Genomic DNA, 23,199 nt, shown 5'->3' on the forward strand with positions numbered 1-23,199 from the left:
GGTCTATTAACATGAGATGCCGCTGCTGAGCAGAAAATGAAAAGGGTTCCATTATACCCAGCATCTTACTCAACTAGAGATGGCTGGAAACGATTCCTTATACAACCTGATCTCTGGATTTTGCTTTGCTGACTTTAATAAAAATAGATATTGACTACCAAAACAAAACACTTTTTCGCTGCCTGTAGATAAAGTATCATAAGGTTAATGTTCATGCTATACCCTTTACTTTCAGCTGAATTAACTTGCCTACCAATCAATTCTTAGTGAAGCTTCACAAAATCCTCCTCACTAGACATGTACATTAAGAGACGTGAACATCTAATCAATTAATATTTGCTGGTTAATGCTTTGACATTTGCAAAGGCTGGGACGCATCTGCGTGAAAATCTAAGATAAAATGAAGAAGGGAATCAAGAAGACTTGGTGACAATGAAATCAGCTGGATCCGAGGTGCCTTCGTCAACTATGCTAAGGCGTCCCATCCCATTCGCTGTCTGCGGTCTGTGAAAACTCACAAAGAGATCACTCTATCTGCCATCCCCCACGCAGCTCCAGTTCACAGGGTATAGATCATGTGACTGGCAAAATAAGTCAGTGTAAGACAGACTGTCAAGGTATCTCGTGCTACTGAGCTTAAGCACATGGAAGCTTCAAACTCCGGTTTGCATGGTGTTGTGTCTATTTCTGCAATACAATCTCTGTTTTCAAAGAACAGATAGCAATTATTAGAGAGAGAGAAAGATACGTCATCATGCTAGGCTGCTTAGAATCGAGTCCCAAAATTGTACTTATTCCTTATATGTCCATTGTAACACCAGAAAAAAGAGTGAAGATACTAATGGTAGCTCTCTGTCGGGGCCGTTATGAAGGCTAAATGAGTTAATTCACATGAAGCTCTTAAAAACTTAGGAAAGAAAAAAAAAATCCAAGAATTGTTGACTATTATTGCTCTTCTCTGTGTCTCTCTCTCCACTTCTCCTTCTCCCTCCCTCTCCTTCCTTCTCCCTCCCTCTCTCTCTCTCTCTCTCTCTCTCTCTCTCTCTCTCTCTCTCTCTCTCCTTTATTTTCACGTTAAGAAATGCTATTAAATTGCTTTATGGCACCTCATTTCTCTGTAATGCACACTGCAAATTGGCCCAGCCATGATGGAGATACAATCACCAAAGAGATGCCTTTGACAGAGATGGAGTAGCTGACAAGCTACTAAACACAATGTTAAATTGTTTGTTATTGTTGAGGAGTGGGAAGCTTCTCTTTTAAAAGACTCCCAAGTTTAAAGCCAACACGATTAATATTCAGAGCAGACAGACTGGTGTATATAGCCAGAAACACTGAGGTCAGCCTGGATAATGGGAGGCCATGCTCATCCTGAGCCTGTGGTGACACATACTTACATCCCTGCCGAGTCTGGGCACCTCAGGCTTGTCAAAGAGAGGTGTGTCCACATGGCTGTAAAGATGTGAACCTTACAAATGAGCATCATGTAGTCATAAGCATCCGGATGAGTCACAGCCTGCTTTATGGGTGTAGCTCATCTTCAAAGAAAGATTGAACTGACCATAAACATCAGATCATGGAACATAAGCTTTTCCAAAGGCTCCTCATAAAATACACAATAAAAATAAATAGAGCTATCTCCGAAAATTCAAAGTCTCACACGGATTTATCGAGAATCATATGCATCATTTCTCATCTTTTGGACAGTGTACCACAGAACTAAATTTATTTTTAAAATGTTGATAAGCCATTTTTGTTGTTATACATGACCGACTATAGATGACAGCCCCCGTAGAGCATGGAAAATGAAAAGATGTTAAAATATCTACATTTTTACTGTTTTCTGATTTTCCTTTGACTACTCAAAATTTTGTGGATCCACATCAGTTCATAGACCATCTGTATATAATCGGACATGACTTTTTGGTAAGACAAATACTTGGAGTGGCCAAAATGTCAAGTGAGTTCAAGATGGAAACAAAATACAAAGTTCAACATACATATTTTTACATGTCTGGCATATTCTAACTTGTTTTGTTGGTGTTATAATCATAACTTGGGATTGAACCTAATGTCTGCTGTATGATAAGCCAGCACTCGACCATCGAACTACACCTTTTTACTTCCTATTTGGAGACAGGGTCTCACCAGGCTGTTATTGAACTCATGCTGTAGCCCAGGCAGGCTTTGAATTTATGGTCCTCTTGCTTCAACCTCTCTACCCTAGATACATTTTTTTAACTAGACATGAAAAATTACCTTTTCTTTCCCTTCCATTCTCTTCTCTTATCTTCTTTCTTTTCCTCTTCTCTCCTTTCCTTTTTCTCTTTCTTTCACTCTCTTTCTTCTTTGTTTAGATCAGTAAGGGTCTCACTTTGTTGTCCTGGCTGGTGTCACCCTCATGAGCCTCCTGAGTCAGCTTTCTGAGTGCTGGGATCACAGGAATGTGCCAATGCCCAGCATGAAAATCATTTCCACCAAATATATAACTTAGGCCTTTGCTCTGATTTTATTGTGTCTGTTAATTCCCAGCATCATCCAGGTTTCCTTGGGAATTTAGAATAAACACAGGAGGCAGTCTCTGTGCCTTGGGAGTTTGCATTCCACAGGGAAGTTACCGAATGAGCACATAACAACAAACATCATAAGGCAGACAATAATTTACTTGGTTTTTTAATAGAAACCACTATTATTCAGGATCAGAGACGAGGAGCAAGGGCAAATCTGGCAAAATTTAGCAACTATATATAGTTTAAAAAATGTTGAGCTGGGCGGTGGTGGCGCACGCCTTTAATCCCAGCACTCGGGAGGCAAAGCCAGGTGGATCTCTGTGAGTTCGAGGCCAGCCTGGGCTACCAAGTGAGTTCCAGGAAAGGCACAAAGCTACACAGAGAAACCCTGTCTCGAAAAAACCAAAAAAAAAAAAAATAAAATAAAATAAAAAAAAAATTAAAATGTTGAACTGAATGAACATGAATGGGCTTATAGACACAGAAGGAAAGGACATCATGAATGAAGTCTCTAGGTGTGGGGTGTCAATGACTCAGATTGACATAAACAATAGTAAAATCATGAGATTAGCACAGAAACAAGAAATTAACTCTTAAAAAAATAGCCAGGTTGCTTTGATAAAAAATAAAAACACAAATCAAGGGTAATTCTTGGATTTTAAACTTGGGCAATCTAGAAAAATTCCTTATCAAAGATGCAGAAAAATAAAAATTCACACACAAGGGAAGTTTTGCTAAACTGGACATGATGGCAAATGCCTGTAATCTCAGCATTCAGGAGTCTGTAAAGTGATCTTGAATTCCAAGCTAGCCTGGACCACATAGAGAATATGAAGCTAGCTGAGGTAACATGGTGAAACCCTGACTCAAAAGAAAAAAAGAAAGGAAGGCAGGAAGGAAGGAAAAGGAAGGAAGGAAGGAAGGAAGGAAGGAAGGAAGGAAGGAAGGAAGGAAGGGAGGGAGAGAATGAGGAAGGAGAGGGAGGGAGAGAAGGGGGAAGGAGAGTGAAAGAAGAAAGAAACAGAGAGAGAGAGAGAAAGAAGGGAAGGAAGGAAGGAAGGAAGGGAGAAAGAAAGAAAGAAAGAAAGAAAGAAAGAAAGAAAGAAAGAAAGAAAGAAAGAAAGAAAGAAAGAAAGGTTTTGTTGGGAGGTCCCACAGCTGAAATGTGTGTGTGTGTGTGTGTGTGTGTGTGAGAGAGAGAGAGAGAGAGAGAGAGAGAGACAGAGACAGAGAGAGAGAGAGAGAGAGAGAGAGAGAGAGAGAGAGAGGTCTTTATTAATGTCAGGAACACAGATGAGGGAATATTGAGGAGTAGATTTTGGGGGAATTGTATAGAAATTGTAGCATGGCAATTATTCTTTAGCAGCTTGCTCAATGGCATCCAAGTCTTCTTTCTATCTCCCACCACCAACACTAGACAGAAGAACCCGTTCTATGAGCTGTGTCCTAAACCTCTGAATTTTCACCCAGGTTCCTCAATCAACATTGTTCACTGCTAACGATGTCATGATAAATCCAGCCATATTCTCCAAATGTCTTCCCCTTCCAGTACTTACACAGTCCAATCATGCACTAGATATGCTAGACTCTAGGTTTTCCCAAGTGCAACATTACATATTACATATGGTATTACTCCATGTATGTGCATGGGAACATCAGAAAAGTCCATTGTTTTTAGACTTCCTTTAGGCTCATTATCTGATGAGCTTTAATAGTTATGTTGAAGCCACTTCAAATACCTCTGTTATCAAAATCTAAAATTATATGCCAGTGATTATAAACATAGTAGTCTTAAGATTATTTTGTAGTTTTCAATCGTGGCCAAATTATTTGAACCTTTATTAGCTGTCCATAAGAACAAAAGATGAAAGCCCCAGAGAAGTGGGAGTGGGAGATTTAATGAATAAGTAACAAGGCATGAGAGGAAGTGTCACATCCATGAACCACAGGGGAAGCATCTTAGCAAGTGCCATTTCCCTCTGTTTTCATAGACTCTTAGACCCGTAAGGATACCTTAAAGCTTCCTTCCTTCCTCCCTTCCTTCCTTCCTTCCTTCCTTTCTTCCTTCTTTCCTTCCTTCCTTCCTTCCTCCCTTCCTTCCTTCCTTCCTTCCTTCCTTCCTTCCTTCCTTTCTTCCTTCCTTCTTTCCTCTTTTTGACACGAGCTCATGTATCTCAGGATGGCTGGCCTCAAACTTCCTGTGGGACTGAGGAAGACACTGAATTTCTGCTCTTCCTTGCCTCCACCCTGTTACTGGGATTTCAGGCATGACCATACCACACCTGGAGTCTATAACACCAGAGAACAAAATGAGGGGTTTGTACATGTTACACAAACACCCTATCAACAGAGCTCCGTTCCAACCCTAAGAGATTTCTTAGGAAGACTTACGTTTGGGGCAGACACCAGGGGAGGGGGGGGTGTCTTAGTGGAAAGTCTTTCTTCCTGTATTCTGCTCCCAATTGAGACAGAAATTCAGGCTTTGCATTTGAGTATTTTTTAAAAGATAACCTTCAGACCTTAACAGACTCTGGAGACTGAGACTGACCGCTCTTTTCCCTGAAGAAAATCCAAAAGGTCATTAAAAAGAAAAGGCCATAAAAATGGCAACGGAATCTTAAGATCATTTTTACCATGTAGGGCTGATTCTCTCATTACAAATGGATAAATTCAGCCAACCTCATCTGTTCTACCCACTTGCTTAACCTCACTAGGCCTTTTCCCCTCTTGTTGTGTTCTGTGCTCTTAAACTCATGTCTGGTCCCATCGCTCTACAATTCCACATATTCTCTGAACATCTCGTGTCACACAGGTTCATGATGTCTGACATATAATTCAAGTTCTAGCCAAGATGACAATTTAGGAATCTTATGGGACTATATGGCTTGATGGTAGCTCCTTAAACTTGGGGAAGTTATCTTTCAAAGTATTCGTTGAACATTTGATCAATTCACACACATAACACAATTGATGAAAATAAAGCAAACACTAATTCTTCAGAATTAAACAACAAAAAAAAGATAGAAGTGTACTTAATAACCTAAAAAGGGCAATTTTGGCCAACGATACAATCCTGTGTAGACCTGGGTGAAATTTATTTCTATGTATGTCTGTTTTATCTTAGGTCAATATCTGTGTTCAGGTCAGGTTTCCATGATGTCTGTTTGCATAAGGGAAAGAAATACACAGGGAAATATATGTACTGTTCAACTTCTGAAAGGTTTTTAAAAGCTAAAAACATTTTGTAAACATGAAGTAAATTCCTTTTCCTCCCCTCTATATAGTTGGGGGCAAAATACAGGAATAAAGGGTGGTAATGATTTCCAGAGGGGTGGGTTGGTTGGTTGGTTGGCCTTAATCCCTGGGAAACCGGATTGCAGGTTAAATAATTGAAATGTACTCTCACCCGTGCCGTACCAAATAAACACTGCAAATGGACTGTATTTCCCTGTGACCCACAGTCCCTGCTATCACGGGCCTGGTGTTCAGCTCTGATCATCTACTGTCCATGGAACCTGCTGAGTGGCAGTTCAAAGTGGAGATGGCAATGAGTCAGGAGAGGAGGGAAGCTTGTAACAGCAAAGCAAGAAAGGGCAGCCACTTAAGTCCTGCCCGTGCCAACCGGACAAACCGCACTGGGAAGGTGCTTGGCCACGCCCTGAGAGCTGTCCTGCTTGCACCTGACGTGGTCAGTTTCGCCCGCTGCCCTCCCGAGTGCCGGGGCACACTGCACTCACTGGTTGCACTTGCCTGCGTGCTACCTTTCTCTTGGCTGTTGGCAGTACCTCTTCACCAGGACAGACAGAAAGCCCAGGAGCACCAATTACAGAGGGTCTCTCTCCCCGGCTCCACACACGTCGCTTTGCACCTATCTGACAACTGATTTCTATTCACTCAAAAGAGTCTTTCAAATTCCATGATGTCCTCGTCTATCCACATCTAAGTTGGGTAGAGTGGCTTTGAATGATGAGCAGTCCTCCACCGGCATTACCATTTCATGCCGAGTAAGTGCCGATAAAGGAGAAAGCACATTTAGGCTCGAGACCATGTCTGAGGTGGACAGGCTTACCTTCAGCCCAGCCCGGATGATGATAAACTCTGGCTTCACTATTTCAGACTCTTGAATCTGGAAAACAACTCAGCTGAAATTTCTATAGAGTAAGGCGAGGCTTGGCTAAAAGCAACGCTGCCCTTGAGAGGAAAATAAAAAATAAAAAATAAAAGATACAGGGTTTTAAACAAGGCTAATTTAAAAACCTGAATCAAAGATAAATCAAGTCTCTGAACTTAGAGAAACAACATCCAAACCCAAGGTCCGTGCAGCCCACCAGTGGAGGAGGATCCACTTCCCTGTCTACCAGGAACAGAAGCCTGGGGCAGCCCTGAAGACTCTTACGTGAATCTGCTCTGGCTGGAGTAATGCAGACACAGCTCTTGAGAAGAACATTAAACAAAACTGGTCCCTGTACCTGAGAAAAAGTAACTATCTGTGGGAGCTGGTATTTTTTTGTGTGTGTATGTGTTTCAAACTGGAGAAAGCTTTTATGATGTCTCTTGATGAAATATAACCACCCTCTCATTCTAAGCAGCCCCTAAATCCTCAAATGTGTGTAAATGGAAAACATGCTGTGGGTCTTTATTCCACTGAGCAGCAAGGAATAAATCAGAACTCCCCCTTCCCTGCTAACCCCCCTCTCTGTCTCTCCCCTGATACCTCACAGATGTGGAGCATTAGAGAGAAGAGCAGAGATGCTTTATGAAATTAATATGTGGAAACTGCTTATTTACCATAAATGCCTAGCCCAGGGCTTTCTCTACAGTGGCCTGTCAAGATATTAAGCTGATTTCTTGCCTTCTGCCTACCAAAAAGTCTTCCTCTATTTCTGTGGGATAAGAGGGTCCCCATCGCCCTGCCCCCATATGAGAGAGGCAGTTGTTGGTGGCTTGGTATTTACATCAGAAGTAAAGGGGGCTACAACTTAGTGGTAAACAAAACATTTCATCGATGATATATGAAATGTGTAAATTACTTTAGGATCCTGCTGGGTTCAAAAATCCTAAATAAACACCCTTCATTAGTGTAATTGATAGTGAACTGGATGCTGAAGACCCAATAGATGAATACAAATGCTAGAACTTGCCTTGGAGTTCATTCATATCTAAAAATATGTAGAAGATATACCACAGCGCTCATGAAAGGCTCTTAACTGATTTTAATAGCAGTCATTACATGAGAAAATGAGACTTCCCCTTGTAACAGAGATGAACTGGGAAGAAACAAAGGAAGAGAGGTAACTAGTGCAGCACCCCAGTGCCCTGCCAGAATTACTGCTCATCATTCTTGCTTTCAGCAGTTAGCTGGCTCCTTTTGTCAAAGGCTACCACTATCTAATGAAACAATTAGGGCTTGACAGTTTAAATATGCTATTTTGTTCTTTTCAAGCCTAAGTGCCAGCCACTAAGACAAACTATACCACCACCTTCCTATCAGCACAGCCATTGTTATCCCAGATAGAATGCCCTAAAAATAAAATCCATTTTGTATGTGAAGCTTCATCAAGTCAGGTCATGTCTGTTCCTTAGGGCAGACTGCAGTGTACTAATTTCATTATGCTATTTTTAAACGTGGCCTCCTTGGATCTTTAAGTGTGTCCTACATAGCTCAACAGGGCCTCAAGTTAATGTTTAGGGCTTTCTTGCTAATCACCTCTGCCCACCCTGCCCTCGGTCACCTCTGCAGGCCTATATAGTTATACAAAATCGGCACAGTAATGACGGGTATGGTCATACTCCAATGAGCGTCACCTACTGAGTCCCATGCAACCCATGAGCTAGTGGGTTATCTTACGGGAGTGGGTTTCTCGAATTCATTATTAAAATTACTCCAGCTTTCTAAAAAAAAAAGGGGGGTAGCACAAAAAAAAAAGATAATAGCTTTCTGGATGTTTTAGTCAGAGTTCTCTAGAGAAGCAGTACCTAGTGAATGAATGTTCATTACAAAAGGCCATTTATTGGATTGGCTTATGTGTTCTGTGCTGGGTAACCCAACAATAACTGTCTGCACACTGCTCAGTCCATGGAGCTAGATGCTTCAGGCATCCCAGTCAAGTGATGAAAGCCTGGGGGCTTTCTGGAGAGCCCATGTCGGGATGGAGAAACTGAGTTCTCATGTCAGTGAAGGATGGTAGGAGTAGTCCCAGAAGAGGGGTGAATGTGCTCTCCAGCAAGAGAAAACAGGCAAAAAAAGCAACAGTCTTTCCCTCATATCTCCATCTATCTGGGCTGCTGCTGGGAGATGTCATCCATTCCTGGGGGAGAGTCTTACCCTCAGTTAATGCTTACAGAAAACATCCTTTCAGAACTGCCTAGAGATGGGGATCTTAGTCGACTCCATATAATATCAAGTTGATGACCAAGACTAGCCAGTACACTAAGATACCATCATGAGCCATTTTCAATCTCTCTAACCACTTCTGTTCTGCCTTTTGTATAACATACTTCTTTTAGTTGTAAAGTGAACACAGACCCTTAGATGCATGAAGTTTGAAGAAAAGCGTATCACTAAAAGCTACTCTTCTATTCATAACCAACAAGCCAACCCAAATGCGGTATGTGATGCAGATACACAGCCTTATCTGGTTTCATTTTCCACAGTCTCATAAAAATGTTATGTAACAAATTCCAGAAGTAAACAATTCATAGAATTTAATTCCCTCTGTGTTTTGAGAAGCATGATAAAAATCTGTTTCCAAACTCCTCTGTAACACCCACAGATGTGAGTCATCTCTTTGTCCATCCATTCCATGTTGTACATACTGCCCGCTCATTAGTAACCTGGCAACCACTTGGGCTGTCAGAACTTGTGTTCAAGTAGCCCTTATTTAACTTAAAACACAGTGGCCCCAAAGCACAGGAGTACAGATGACAAAGAATATACCAGGCATAAAACATGATGACAGGTTCACAGGAAAGAGAATATCATATGTATAGGCATCGTATATACAGTCTCTAATAGCAACCATCCATTGTGGGTCTTGGAAAGTGTTCCCTATGTGTAAGAGAAGACTACTGAATCATGGACTCTCAAATAATAGTGTGACAAAAAGGTTTCTCTGCTAGCTCCTCAGTGCTCTTCTTCCCTGTGCAAGCCACCATGTCAGAAAGGCTGTCTCTTCCTAGGGGTCCCTCAACAGTCTCAAGATAACAATTATATTTGCCAAGTCATTCTAACAAAGACATCTCCTTCATTTGAATTATTACAGCTAGAATCCCCAGTTGAGTCTTTATAATGGTTTGATGTAGGTGCCCATCCCTGAACTTACAGTATGACCAAAGGAATGGAAATGTCTGGCTTCTTGCACTTAATTTTGTTATAGGTTTACTAATGTAGCAAGAAATTTAGATCTGTCCTAGATAAACCCCATGGGTAGAAGAAAGAAAACATGGTCCATCAGAGATCACTGACATTGAGGAAAATATACAGAGTATGAAAAAAATAGATATTCACCACAAAGACCTGTGTCACTACACACAAAAATTAATATTTTTTAAATTTTTCTTATTTATTTAGATAAGAATCAGAGATACAAACTTCACACTGGAAGAAACGGAAGGATTAAAAGGTTTTTCTTTTTCACACATTTGGTTGTTTGTACTAATTGGAAGAGTTTAATATTTCCTCATCTAAGATTTAGATATTGTGAAGAGATGCCAGTAACAGGAAAAAAATAAGGAAATAATACCCGATGAAGAGAAAGCAAATACTCAGAATGTTGCCACTGGGACAGAGCACCCATCAGGTCAAGTCCTCACATTTGAATCTGCTGGGCACCTGCCTTCCTTTCTCATCTTTATCTGATAAAAACTGGCCTGTTTTTCTGGACTGGCACTGCCTTCAAGATTTTCATTTTCTTTTCTTCTCCATTTATTTATTTTTGTACTTTGACATTTTGGTTGTGATGTGTGTAGGTATTGATTTCCTCACACTTCTCCTATCTGGAACTGGTTGGATTGTTTGGATGTGTATGTTAATATTTACAATCCACTTTGGAAAATTTTAGCCCTACCCTTTCATTTCTCGCTTTCTCCTCTATGTTGAAAACTACTATCCATTTATTTTAAAGAGTCTGTGGTACCCAGATTTCTCTGATACTGGTTTAGCTTCTACCCTTTTTCTGTCTCTCAGTGGTTTACACTCTTTAACTGATACAACTTTGTCTGCTGGTTCTTTCTTTCCCCTGTGAATTTGGAGCCTTTCTTACAAATTTTTCATTATGATTGTATTATTTCTATTTTTTTAAATTTGTATGTGTGTGTGTGTGTGTGTGTGTGTGACTTGAGGGCAATGCCCAAGGTGGCCAGAAGAAGGTGTCAGATCCCCCAGATCTGGAGTTAACAGATAGAACTCAGGTCCTCTTTGACAGCAGTACAGTCCCTCAACCACTGAGCCATCTTGACAGTCTCCCATCTTGACAGCCTCCGTTTTTAACTTCAGAACTTCCATTCGATTTTTTTTTAATGTTTGTTCTCTGTTGATTCTCTCTTTAACAAAATATTGCCATTATGTCTTCTTAAATTCATTAGACATGGTTTCCCTTCATTCTCCAAACATATTTTTAATAGATCCTATGAAGACCATGTTTGCTAAGCTTAACATTGTACTTCCTCTAAAATCAGTTTCTATCACCTACTATTTTTCTAACACATGTGTAGCATTTTTGGGGGGGAGGGGTTCTTTGAATATTCTTTTTTTTTTTAATTTGAAACTCACATTAGATAATATAGTTAAGCAATTGTGGATACTCATGTCCCTCAGGGAGTCACTGCTGGGTTGTTTTGTTTGTTTACTTGTTTTTTTAACCATTTGTTTATTTGGTTAGTGACTAATTCTTTGAGGCCTATTTCACTTGTACTACACAGCCTTAATGTTTCTGCCCAAGTCACTTAGACTCGTTTTTATTTTTAGTCTACTTTCCCAGCGTCTGCCTCTTCTTCAACAGAGGCTGCTTGTAAGTATTATGAGACAAAGTTTATGTTCAGCTCCTATAGTCTGTTAGATTTGTACTCTTTACCACTGGGTAAAGAAGGGGGCTTAAGAAGTACTATTATGTTCCAGGACATCCATGACCAGGCAGGGATGAGTAATTGCAAAGCTCTCTGATTACTCTGGAGAAAGCATCACCTGGGACATGCATAGTTTCCCTAACTGCCAGGAGACATGTAGCGCCAGTGCTGTTTCATGGGTGTGGCCCTTGGACCAGAGCATCTTAGTACTCAGCCAGTATCTAGTGCTAGTGCCAAGCAGCTTTCTGTGGGTTGATTGACCTGTGTGCAGTATGAGTGATTTGAAGTCGCCCACAAATCCTGTTCTGACTGCTTCTGCATAGCTGCCCAGCTCAGGGCAGTCTTTCTGAACAAGACTTGGCTGTGATTCCAAGAGAGGTATGCTTGGCCATCTCCGACTACAGTTCTCTCTGTTAAACGTCTGGCTGTTGTGCTGCATTTTACTTGTTGCTACTCGTACTGTGGAGCTACTAACACCCTCTTAATTATCCTCCACTGAATCCCCATTGTCTTCAAAACTCTCAGAACTGGAATTCTCCAAGCTCTGTTCTACAGAGTCTACACACTCCAGGAGAACTGTTTTCAGTCCTGAAGCACAGCAGCTTGGAGAAAGGATAGTGAACTGCCTCTCTTGAAGAGACACCCTGGCTCCATGAGTGGGTGACGGATGGACCGTAATAAAAGGTGTTAGCCCCTCTGTCTGCACTCACCACCACCACCCCCCCACGTGTGCAACCTCCACGCAATTGAGACACACACAACAGAAACTCCAGCCTTCTCAGCCTGCGGTATCTGGGGTGGACCTTCTGTCCTCAGAGTAGGGGCTGATGAACGATGGGATCCTTAGTCCTTTCAGCCACACTTTCCTCAACAGAGCTTTTGCTTTCGGGGACTGGAGGGGTGAAAAACACGTGTAACCTGCTGGCCCCATGGTCAAAACATGACGCTGTACTGGGTGCTTGAGGAAGAGGGGCCCTTCGTGGCTACCTCTCTTCTCTTGGCCACATATGCCCAGAGTAAGAAACCCCAGGAAAGAGTTTCCAAACATAGAACTTGGAGTGAGGAACGACTCAAATGCCACAGAAGCTGGCTATAATCATACTGAATCATTTTTCTAGGATTTCTTGTGTGTGTAACCTTATGATAATTTCCATAGATTTGAAACAGGATTTTAGAAATATTTTTTATGAGCTAAATGGCTGCCATACTGTTTTACTCCCCACCCCCCCCCACCCACCCCCACCCCCCGCCGATTCTGGTAACCTCTCTACACTCACATTTAACCTCCATTGCTGTTAGTTACAAATCCTAGAGTCACAGGCCATTCAGGAGTGTAAAGAGTTATCTAGTCTATTCCTTCTGCCTTTGGGCAGGATAATACCTTAGTCAGCCCAGATAGATGAAAATCTATACTGGTTTTGAAAACCTCCAGAGAAAAAACATTTCACAGCCTTCCTTAATAACCTAAATCAGTACTTAACAACTCTCGGTGCCAGGAATTTCTTCCTTGCGCATAACCCAAAGCCCATGTGCTACAGTTTAAAGGCCCCTTTCTCATCATCTGTCCTGGAGGAGATAGAGAACAGCTGGCCAGCATACAGCACACTTCCTCTTTAGGAGACACCAGCAGGAGCCTCTTAAAAAACTATATTTTCAATCCTCCTTTGCTTCTGCCCTAGGAATAAATAATCTTAATAGTTCCTCATTCTTTTTTTTTTTTTTAGTCCTCGAATAACCTCTCTGCTCTCATCTGAAATCTTTTCTCTCTGGTATTTGCCCTCTAGAGATTCACAGTATTTCTCAAGGTCGGAGCCCAGTGGCGCATACCTGAGTGTCTCAGAGCACTGATTAAATATGCACATTCTTTCCATCCTAGACTGAGCGACTCATAATCATGGTTATGGATCTGGGCATCAGGACGCTTAGCAAATTGCCACAGGTGGTTCTGCTGTCTGTCCTGCTGAGGGTGCTCTGCGGTAGCTGAGCCCAGGTAGATGACAATCTGGGATGAGACACAGCAACTCCTTACTTGCATGGTAAAATCACACGGCCACTTTGAAGAATTCTTAAGCTCAGGTTGCACCCCAGTCCAGCCAAAAGCACAGTCTACGGGGTGGCAGGAGGGCCAGAAGTCTTTTCAGATGTCTCCTGTTGGATTCCAAGGGAAGTCAAGAGAGTCTGTCAGTTCTTCAAAGCAAGGTTAATATTAGCATTTTATCCCAGCACTTACTAGCATGAGGACTAGCACAGAGAGTAAGTATTAAAGTAATGCTCTCTGGTGACTCAAATTTAAGCCTTCATCCTACATCTATGTTTATCGGATGTCCCATGTTCTTTTATCTATACCATGGAACTTTATAGAGATAGGTGGGCATGTGTGCCCTGGTGCTCCTGTGAAAGTGGGGACAACTTTGTGCAATTGGGTCTCTCCTTCAGTCTTCAGCTTGGTCCTAGGGATTCAACTCAGGCTGTTGTTCCAGTTTGTTCTGCAACAGTGGGGATCTAACCCAAGGCCTTACACATGCTAGGAAAGCACTCTACTACTGAGCTATAGCCCCAGCATAGCCTTTTCCCCCCTTACAATTTTAAGATGGTTCTGTATATTAGTAATTAACAGATTCTAAAAATAATTTGAAATAATTATGTGGGAACAAGATAGCCATAATCAAAATTGTGATCAACTCAGATGAGCATTTTTATTCTTGTTTATATGTGCGTATTATATATGTTTAATATAAATATATCTTTTTAGAAAGAGAGAAGATATGTGCGCTGAAAAACACACCAGGTCACACAAGTTCATTGTCTTCTTTTGTTTAACTGGGATCTTAATGAACAGTCTTCCCGCAGAGCAGGCAATTAAAAGAACAGGCCAGAATCTCCTCCGTCATGGCAGCTAGCACAGTGCTTGCTCTAGTTCGTACTTACTACGCATCTGCTGGACACATACACGATACTGAGTAATTACACTATCGTTCTCGTTAGCTCTTTAGATATTTTCACAACTAGGACATCTATTAAGTGCCAGTGGCTAAGGATAGAAATGGTATTGAGCAGAAATGAGCAGAGGGCAGCCAGTGATGGTAGAGAACTCTGTTTATTATTGTCAAAAGCTTGGAGCCCTTGTGCTCACTACCCTTAGTGATGAATCTAGATAGCAGATAGACCTGATATTGAACAACTCCAACTCTTTATGACAAATAATCTTCTAAGAAATTGTATTTATGTTATTTTTACATTTTTCAACTTTATTTATATTTTATGTATGAAGGGCTCTGCATGTGTACCTGCCTGCCAGAAGAGGGCATCAGATTCTATTATAGATGGTCCCTAGCCACCATGTGGGTGCTGGGATTTGAACTCAGGACCTTTGGAAGAGCAGCCAGTCCTCTTAACTGCTGAGCCATCTCTCAGCCCCTTTCTACGTTATTTTTAACAAATTGTTTTAAACAAAAATAAATGGATGTTGCAGATAGTATACGTGTCTGTAAAATAAATATATATGTGTATATATATTACATATATATATATATATATATATATATATATTACAGAACTGAACCTTTAGAATCATTATCTAGCTGTCTGATGACCATAGGAGATCTCATTTTGTGACTAAAATGAATGGACTAGTCATCAGCCTTTCCTGTTTTGTGCGCTCCCTTACAATTTTAATGTAACAGGGGTGGAAGAAAACACCCTAGGGTGCTTGTTTCCTTTTGTTGTTAGTTTTTTTTTTTCCCCAGGGGGAGTGGGTTTGGCATGAGCTACAAGGGTGTTTTATTTCCTCAAGTCAGTCCTAGAGTATCTTTCGGTTGTTTTCATAGGATGTGACTACTACCAGGAAAAGCTTCTAAGCCATGTCCATCCAAGATGACTGAGACCAGTTTCAGCTGGCATCTTAGCCTTAGCTGGGAGGACTCGAGCTCTAGTCTTTCTTACAATGTTATATTCTTAAAATATACACCGAAGTCCACATTATCTTTATTCTATCTGTACAGTATGTTTTAGCTGTAGTTTGACAGTTTATGTATGGAGACCCAGAGAGACTAATGCAGAATACCTTTCAAGGGAAAGTTTTGCATCCTGCAAAGCTGATGGCAGAAACCATGTCATTGACACAAGATTAATTCAAATACATTCTTTCAGGCCTCAACTGAAAGATTTATGTATAAGATACACATAAAACCAGTCTGTCTACTAAGCCATATATACATTTTTATTACCACATCCACTTTTTTCCCTATATGGTTTGAAATCTATATTAATCATTTTTCTTTTGTCATTTGTTTTCTGTCTATTAATGTGTCAGATACCTTTAAATAAACCAGAATATACAGGCTATAAAGCTTTTTATGTAGCAACACGGATTCTTGAAAATGTAGAACTCTGTAAACTAAACAGTTGTCCAATTAGCAAATTTTCTAGAAAGTTCTATGAATGAAGCACTTTGGTCAGTAATACTAACTTAACTCAGAGATGGTAATATTGAAGGAAAGGCTGGTTATTTGGGAAATCAAAATGTACAGTTAAAGTACCTACCTAAGAGTTTTGATAAAATAACAGAAAACCCCTTGTCACTTAGAAAGAGTCAGGAGTGGGTAGGAATTGGCTTTTTGCCTAATTCTTGTGATCAGTTGTTCATGCTGATGAAATTCATTGGATACCTGTTGATACCTCTTGTCAGGAGCAGATGGATTCACATCTCAACAAAATGAGAGAAGATACAGATGTACCTTGAGGAGTGTTGACAGCTGCTGTGACTCATTTCCATAATCCTCCTCATTACAATTATTGCAGGATTACTATTTTGAATTAATTTATTCCAGATTATGCCCCAGAAGGCCTTATTTGGTTTTATGGACTCAAGCTAAAAAGAGAGTCTTAAGAAACAGTTTTTTTTTCATCAGGCCAAGCTGCATTTCTACCAAGCTGGAACATCCAAGAACTTTAGTGAACTCAGACACTGCCCCTGTGTAATCTGGAAAAGCTGCTTCTCTTCTGGGATCACCCAGCTCCAGCCTAGCAAGTGAGATGCCCCTCACTTAGCCAGTGGCCCACATGGATGGAACACTCATGAACAGAATCAGGATTGTTGTTGGTTTATTTGTTTTGTTTTATTTTATGTTTTTACTCTTTGGGGGCCCACCACCTAGCTCCCAGATAAATACACAGAGACTTACTCTTACTTATGAATGCCTGGCCTTAGCTTAGCTTGTTTCTAGCCAGCTTTTCTAACACAAATTATCCCATTTCTCTTTAACTATATTTTGCCTCTGGGCTTTTTACCTTTCTTTATTTTTATATCTTTCTTTCCTTCTTACTCCATGTCTGGCTATCTGGCTGGGTGGATGGTCCCTGGTGTTCTCCTCTCCTTCTCCTTTTCTCATTCCTCCCTCTTGAGTCTAGATTTCTTCCTCCTATTTATTTTCTCTGCATGCCAGCCCCATCTATCCCTCTCTTTTGTCTAACTATTGGCCAGGCAGTTCTTTATTAGGCCAATCAGATGTTTTAGACAGGCAAAATAACACAGCTTTACAGAGTTAAACAAATGCAACATAAAAGAATGCAACACATCTTTGTATCATTAAACAAATATTCCACTGCATAAACGAATGTAACACATCTTAAACTAATATTTTACAACAAAGGATATCTGAAGCATCACCAAGAATGAACCTTCTTCAATTTTTGAATGTCCAATAAGCAATATTGCCAGGAGTCTTTTCAATAGTAACTGGTTGCTTTGACAAATTAGGATGCTTACGTGCAGGTACTATAATCATCTTTATTGTTTTTTAGGAAAATTACTGCCTGTTTTATTTGTGAAAAAGAAATGGACTCTTCTAATGGTGATCATAGAAATTTTCTTCAAGAAAAGCATTGATTTGGACTTGCAATGATTTTATCATTGACCCAGTAACTCCGGGAGTACAAGGCCTCGGGTAAAAGTAGAGCTTATATGACAGTTTAGTTTTCATTGGGTGAAATTATACTATAAATTCAAAAGATGATAAAGGTTATATCCATTGAATTAACATCTGAGATGATAAATACCATAAAACCACCTTTTAATATAATTTCCTCTTCTATCCTAGGATTTAAAAAATGATTGGTTTTAAACTTGATACATGATTTAAAAACTGTTTTTAGGGTTAAGTGCTATAGTTTCCTAAGCGGGGGGAAATCTTTGAGGAAATGCTCACAAGATATTTTAGGCTGTTTCAGGTATCTTTGGGTCTACAATGGGGAGATTCTCTTTGCTCTAGATCACCAGAAATCTCAGATTTTTTTTTCTTACCTCACAGGGAGGAAATCCAGAATCAGTAAAGAAAGGGACCAACTTTTGATTTAAGAAGCCTAGAATGACCATACCGTGTGGAATATTACACCTGTAAAATGCAATGTCCTTCCCTTGATAAACCTCATCATCTACAAATTTGACATTATTTGTATCAAATACATTAAGGCAGAAAATGTAAGCTGAATTGTTATTAAATTCCTGCAAATGAAGTCACTAAATTATAATAGTAAAGCATTACTATGCAAATTGGAGCTAATTTTATAATATCCCTATCTAATTATTTACAGTGTATGGAATTATGGCACTGTTAAGCAGGACAGGATGTTGTATGAAACAGTGTGTTTTTAATTTGAGCCATTTTTACTTCCTGTGATTTTTTTTTTTTTTTTTTTTTTTTAGTTATAGTAAGCATGGAAAAGGATTTAGCATGGAGAAAACAAGGGCAGATGTCTCCTTCATTGTGTACTCAAGGACTTAGCTAATTAATATTTTCCATGTGCTTCAAGCGCAGAGATGGAGGTACACAGAGCTTCCTTTTTTCCAGTCTTTATGGGATGTCGAGTAGAACAGTCTACAAAGATTTGCTCCAAGGAATATTTTTAAGAGATTTGTTTTGAGATGAAGGGTTCCTTGAGTGTGAGGCAGCCTGAGTGGGCCTAAGTCTCCAGCTGTGTTTCTCTCCAAAAAAGAGTTAGAGAAGGCAGCTTGCCGCGTGGCCTCGCAGAATTACCTTTGAAACGGTACTTAAGGAAAGGCTTGGAGAAGACAAGACCACTTTCCATCCAGAGGAGAAATCACATTGAATAAACAGTTTTAGTGAAAGGTCGCTGAATGCTGCTTTAGAGGGACCTCCCTCTTCCTAGACTGGCAAAAACCAGTGTTTAGATTCATTTACGGAGGGCCGTTTGCTTCCTGTTGCCCACACAATCTTAGTTTTATCCTTTCTATTACTCAGCGATTTCATATAAGCTAAACTGTCAGCATATGAAAAACCTCTCTGCCAATGAGATTTTTTTTTTTTTTCCTTCAGAAAACCTCGCCAAGTTTATGAGCCAAGAAATAGCTGAATTATAATGCCTGGAACTTCAAAGAGAAAGAGGAGTGAATGGTACTAAATATTTTCGTAAAATATCTTTGAATTAAAATCAGCAAGGACTGATGGATATGAGAAGAACATAGTAAAAGTTTAGGGTGTGACAGGGTAGTGTGTGTGAATATCTGGCAACGAGAATAGCCCACAGGTGGAGCCTTCTTGCCTAGTTGTTTTCCATTCTTAGCTTGTGAAAGTGACTATTAATTCATGGGGGAAACATGTCAGATGAACAGGTCCTCACTGTTTTCTCTTGAATTAATACATTTTGCTCCTTCTGGGAGCCACATGTTTTTGAGGGGGTAGCAGAGCTCTTCTGAACCATCCCTATAAAAAGTCTCTTGATCATCAATTATGTGAGAATAAGACAAAGTTTCCCTCATTTCCAATTCTTCGAATACCTTTATTTTCACTCTGAAACTACATCGACTCTTTTTTTTTTTTTTGGTTTTTCAAGACAGGGTTTCTCTGTGTAGCTTTGCGCCTTTCCTGGAACTCGCTTTGGAGACCAGGCTGGCCTCGAACTCACAGAGATCCGCCTGGCTCTGCCTCCCGAGTGCTGGGATTAAAGGCGTGCACCACCACCGCCCGGCCCACTACATCGACTCTTACAAAGCCTGCAGGAAATGCTCTCAGTAACATTTTACCACTCCCAGAGGACTGTGCATTGCAGCAGACTGACAAGACACACTGCTTCCTAAATGTAGACAACAGCTTTATTCCAGGAATCATTAGGAGTTGAATTCGCTAGTAACAGAAACAAGATAGAAACAACAGATTGGTTTCTCCCACACGGAAGAAGTCTGGTGATAGGAGACCTTGGATTCGGGGTGCTCCATGGTCCCCTTCATTCTGCTGTTTCGCCCTAATCATAGTTCTCATCCTCCACTTGGCCTGCTAATCAAAGATGGCTGTTGCCATACTGGTCACATCCAGGCAGGGATGATTAGTGACAGAAAGGGATACAATTTGACATTCTCCCTTTTATATTGTTTCTTCATAAGTTCTTCAGACAACTCTTGCTTACATAATACTTACTATAAGTTGTTGTTCAGGAATATCCTTGCCCTAAGTAAATTTGGAGAATTTGGCATTCAGAAGAAAAAGTAGAGGGCTAGGGGGGTAGCTTTGTAATAAAACATTTGTCTAAATGTTTGAGATGGAGGAGTCAATCTCCAGTGTCACTAAAAAACATTCAGGGGGATAGTTAATGGATAAGTCAAGTCAAGTTGTTGCTGCACCTCTTAAAATGCAAATTTCCCATAGTTCCCTTACATAGTTCATGTGCTTACAAGCATGGTCATTCTTGTTAGCCCATTCTCACTACTTATCATGATAAACACATTATCAATTCAAGGGCCTCAATTATGATTAACATATGGAAATAAAATTCAATCCCATAAGCAAACTACCAATCGTTCTTTGTTCTTAGCTATACTGAGAATGGCCAATTTATCCTATATACCTTTGCTCATTAGTTATTTATCGTTAAGCGACCCTTAGTTTTCCATACTGGTGAGACACTAGATTGTCATAGATAACAAGATATAGAGAAAGCTGTTGAAAATCTCAAATTCAACACCAATATTTGGAGATTTTTTTTTATTCCTACTTAAATTATCGGTTGAATTTCACATATGCGAAAATAAATGAAGAAACCAAATCCTGTGCTTGTAGACAAACCCACACACAGAAGAAAATTATAGTTCATATAAGTGAAAATGGCAGAGGATTCTTTTTATTGTGTAAGAGAACTTGTCAAGAAAAATGTCTTAATATCTCAGTGTGTTGGTGTGAATAATATGGCATTTAAACATGAACAAGCATGTGAATAACTTTTCTATTTCTCTCTTTCATGCTTCCTGGGGACCCTAATAAACTGGACTTATAAAGAGCTAAACACTGAAGTCTAAGGAAAGTCTTGGAGGTTTCCAGAAAGCATGTGGGTTGTGCCACCAGAAAAAAAGGATGAAATGTCTGACTTTACAATAATCATGAATGGGATCCTGGGCCCAATTTTCAGCGCTACAGAAAAACACAGCACAACAAAAGAAAAACCATGAAACTCATGAGATGGTTATGGAATATCATGGCCCTTCCCTTTCGTTCAGTAAGACCTCTTAAGAGTTCAGTCATAGCCTTTGCTCAACCCAGTTTAAGTCATCAGGACCTCCTCTTCCTCCCTTCCTTCCCTCCTTCCTTCCTTGATTCCTTTCTCTTTCTTTCTTCCTTCCTTTCTTTCCTTTTTTCTTTCTCCTTTCAAGTTTATTTATTGACATTTTTATTTTATTCTTGAGATTATAATTATTTTTCCACTTCCCTTTCTTTCCTCTAGACTCTCCTATGTATCCCTCCATGCTCTCTTTCAAATTCATGGCTTCCTTTTTTTTTTCATTACTTGTCTCGTTACATGTATGTATGCATATGTATATACATGTATATTCCAAAATATATCCTGCTCAGTCTTTATAATGTCACCTGTATGTATTTTTTTCACGGCTAACCATCCAGTATTGGATAACCAGTTGGTGTGCTCTTCCCTGGGAAAGACCATTTCTCCCAGTGTCAGCATCTCTCCGCTGCCTGTGGTTCTTTGTGGAGGATTTGAGGGCTCATGGGCTTTCCCCTTTCCACTTTGGAACATCTTTTGTTGTCCTTGCTCCTCTGTGTTGCTGAGACTTTATGGGTGGAGCTTCTGACATTACGAAGAGACACAATCTCACAGTAAACACCCTAATCCCCTGTCTCTTTCTGCTGCCCTCTTCAGCAATGTCCACAGAGCCTTAGGTGTGGGAGTTACTTAGTAGATGTATCCATTGGGACTGAGCTTTATAACTCTGCATTTTGACTGATTGTGTTTTTCTGTCGTGGCCTCTGCTATTGCAAAGATGTTTCCTTAATGTGGGGTGAGAATTACACTTATTTGTGTGTATAAGGACAAATATTTTAGAACGTAATTGGGGATTATGCTGGTTTAGTAGGTAGGTTGTAGATTCTCCTCCAAGATCTATGACTTTATTAGTCCTGGATAGTTGGCTAAGTTTTCAGTACCAGCCATGATTTCCCTCTTGTTGAGTGAGTCTTAAGACCAAGTAGAGAGCTATTGGTTACCACCAAGGTATGTGTACCACTACTGCAGCCTTCAGGTTATTGTGCCATGCTTGTCCTTGTTGTAATTCGTAGGCATCATAGCTGTGTAAAACTGTTGGTTGCTTCCCTCCTTTGGAAGCTTACATGTTGCCTTCAGCTACAATGAAATCTAGTCTTTGGGGAAGAAGTATTCAGGTCAGTTCCAGCTCAGGGTCCTCTTGGTCCTGTGCCTTAAGTCTATACTTTCTTCAGCAACAGGAATTTACCTTCCATCTATGGGTGATAACCAAGGACAAAAAGCAATAGCCTGCATGTCTTAGGAGTACCTTGGACAATCTTGACCAAAAATCGAGAAGAAGGATTCTCATGCCACCAGGACCTCTTTGGTAATGAACAATAAACTTCATTTCACTTATGACTGCCTCCGCATCTCTGTCTTCCTGCCTCAGGAATGAGAAGCTTTGGGGAAAGGAACTAAACTTTCTAATGCTCATTCTCTCATCTCTAAAATGTTGCAAAGATGTAGGAGGTGACATGAAGGATAGACCTGACATAGAGATGGCTTGAAAATGAGTTAGGCATCAAGACAAGAAGCAGAGGGGCTGGAGAGAGACAACTGAGGGAGTCAGAGCCCTTGGTCTTCTTTAAGACTTAAGTTCTCTAAACCCACATGGTGGTTCACTACCATCCATAACTCAAGTGCCAGGGGATTTGCCATCTTCTTCTGACTTCTGTGGGTACCAGGTGTGCACATCTTGTACTTACATACAATCAGGCAAACACTCATACAAACAAAATAAATATTTTTTTAAAAGAAAAGAAGCATAGAAACCATCAAGCAATGTTCTTAGTCTTTTATGATTGTTTAGGAGAGAGGTGTGAGTCACTCATACATGTGCAGTGACAAAATTTTCTAGTATACCATGCATGAATCATCAACTTAAAGTGTCAGTTTTGAAACAAAAACTTAAATATGTTTAACACCACAATAATAATGAACAACACTTCAATCTCTTTTGATAGTTCATAAACTACTTTGCTATCTTGTATAGTCCGGCAATCATCAAGATTATAGGAGATGTTCATTGTATAGCCAAAAGGTAGTGGTTATCAAGGTATTTTGGTGAGTAAGAAAGCCAGAA

The 23,199-nt window shown here is 40.2% G+C and overlaps 2 long non-coding RNA genes across 2 annotated transcripts; one reads left to right on the forward strand and one right to left on the reverse strand.

Moving 5' to 3' along the window:
• Nucleotides 1-4,962: 4,962 nt before the first annotated feature.
• On the reverse strand, nt 4,963-12,058 carry LOC131923056 (uncharacterized). Its single transcript, XR_009382493.1, has 3 exons — nt 11,835-12,058; nt 6,580-6,701; nt 4,963-5,069 (listed from the first exon to the last, which is right to left on the reverse strand). It is a non-coding gene; the product is annotated as an uncharacterized LOC131923056 (long non-coding RNA).
• Nucleotides 12,059-12,135: 77 nt separating this feature from the next.
• LOC131923294 (uncharacterized) lies at nt 12,136-21,420 on the forward strand. The gene is made up of 6 exons (XR_009382567.1): nt 12,136-12,257; nt 16,261-16,602; nt 17,376-17,518; nt 17,882-18,051; nt 18,908-18,985; nt 20,861-21,420. It is a non-coding gene; the product is annotated as an uncharacterized LOC131923294 (long non-coding RNA).
• The last annotated feature ends 1,779 nt before the right edge of the window (nt 21,421-23,199 follow it).

The sequence above is a fragment of the Peromyscus eremicus genome, chromosome 13, assembly GCF_949786415.1.
Source record: "Peromyscus eremicus chromosome 13, PerEre_H2_v1, whole genome shotgun sequence".
Classification (NCBI taxonomy): Eukaryota; Metazoa; Chordata; class Mammalia; order Rodentia; family Cricetidae; genus Peromyscus; species Peromyscus eremicus.